Here is a 2,381-nt window from a genome sequence, read left to right as displayed (position 1 = left end):
AAAAAGAAATATAAATGGAAAGAAAGAAAGAAAGGAAGGAAGAGTGGCAGATGTGGTTAGAAAATCGAGAAGTGTGGCATCTCAAGACTTTTAGAATTATTTATTGTCTTCTAACTTTCATAACACTTTCGTACAATATTGCAATTTGTTAAAAAAAAAAAAAGGAAAAAGATTAAAAAAAACTTTAATGCCACTATACCAGGGTATTTATGCCCTTTCAATGAAGAAACTTCACTTTTGTCATGAGAAAAAATGCTACAGAAGATAGCCACAAATTCACAGTTTGGGACTATCTGGTCGAATATATTCTAATTGTTTATATTTCGTTTTTGTATTGGGTTTGCAAGATTCTTGATGCGAACTCGTGTTTTGAAACATATTTTGTTGTATTCTGAGAGGGTCGTTATGCCAATAATAAACACAGGCAGTGGTTACATTTCACTTCGTTTATTATTATTAGTCAACTGGTTAGTTATTTAATCAATTAAGCACTCAACTGTCTGATTATTCGTTCTATCGAGCAATCAGCTAGGTTCGTCAGTCATTTAATCGTCATTCACGACCTCTTCAATGATATATCCTCTCTATTCCTTGTCTGCTTCAGATCAGTTTGTCTGATCGATTTATTGATTGACCAAACGACGAATTAAAGATTCGATTAGTTAATTAGTTAAATAGTTAACCAACTGACTACTTTTTATTATAGGCACAATGTATAAAATTTTAGCTAGTCGGTTTCATCGAACCCAGTGCTCAACTGGTACTTATTTCATCGACCCCGAAAGGTCGATGAAATAAGGGCAAAGTTGACCTCGGCGGAATTTGAACTCTGAACGTGAAGCCGAAAGAAAAGCCGTTATGCATCGTGTCTGGCATGTTAACGATTCTGCCGGATTCTGACTAATAACAATAGAAATGATAAAGCGGCAAGCTGGCAGAATCGTTACCGCGCCGGAGAAAATGTTTAGCGACATTTCTTCCGAATTTACGTTCTGAGTTCAAATATCGCCAGGGTCATTCTTTTGCGGTGGAAAAAACAAATACCAGTTGATGTAATCGACTTACCTTCTACCCCCAAATTGCTGGCATTGTACCAAAATTTGAAACCAATAATAAAAGAAGTGAGATAGAATCAGTGTGTTTGTTTATTAGCATAATGACCCTCCCGAGATATGACCACAGTTTTTGCATTAGTCTCACAAAATTATATAAAATCATTAGATGAAAATGTTTTGTTGTACTTTTGGAGATACGTTTTGCCAATAAAAATATAAGCATTGGCTTCAGTTCACTTCTTCATAGCTAATTAGTCAAGTAATTATATAATGATTGATTTTTCTAAGTCTATCGTCACACATCTGTGGCTTTTCAAAGTTTTTCACCTCACAACTGATCTCTATTAAAATTTTCCAATGCATAATGGTGATCCTTTCAGTATCCTCTCCTCTACTTTCTGCAGAAAGGGGATACTCATAAGTCCCCTTATGAGCTGAGAAACTTTCATAAACCATACTAATTAAATCGTTACTATTAATTAATGATTACTGAACACTGAAGAAGTGATTTATAACCAGTGCGTGTGATTTTTATAAGAATAACCCTCTCGAAGAACAATCTATTACAATTAATATAATTGAAGACTGCATTGTATAAAATATGATATATATATATATATGTAAAAAAAATTCTGTTCATTTGTGTTTTATTTATATAGAAAGTATACTGAAGCAAGTGAAGATCCGAGGAAGAAAGATTTTAACCATTTTCAAAGATTCAACAAAGACTTGAATTTAGCACAGTTAGTATATATTATATCAACTCACACATTTATGCAAGCAGGCACATTCATTCTAATATATATATATATTTTATTACCACAGATGCTTACACAGACAAACAAACCACGACTACACACATACACACACATACACACACACGCACACACACACACACACACACAAACTCATGGGCATTTACTCGAAAACTCAAATATTCATTCAAACAATTATTTGCAAATTTGTACATTCCTTCAACAGAATTATAACATACGTATGGCTCTTGTGTTTGTGATTATAAATGCATATATATATATATATGCTTATATGTAAGTAAGTTTATATATATGTATGTATTTATACATAGACACTTTTGATATAAATATACATATGTACATATACATACATTTATATACATGTGTTTGTGTGTGTATACTATATCTGATTATATATATTTATACATGTTTTAATATATATACACACAAACTCACACACACATATATATTAATATTGCATAATTTATGTAGAAATATATGCATATATATGTGTACATATATATACGTATATACATATGAGCAGATATATATATATATATATATATATATA

Source organism: Octopus bimaculoides, chromosome 5, assembly GCF_001194135.2.
Source record: "Octopus bimaculoides isolate UCB-OBI-ISO-001 chromosome 5, ASM119413v2, whole genome shotgun sequence".
Classification (NCBI taxonomy): domain Eukaryota; kingdom Metazoa; phylum Mollusca; class Cephalopoda; order Octopoda; family Octopodidae; genus Octopus; species Octopus bimaculoides.
This window is presented reverse-complemented; position numbering follows the sequence as displayed.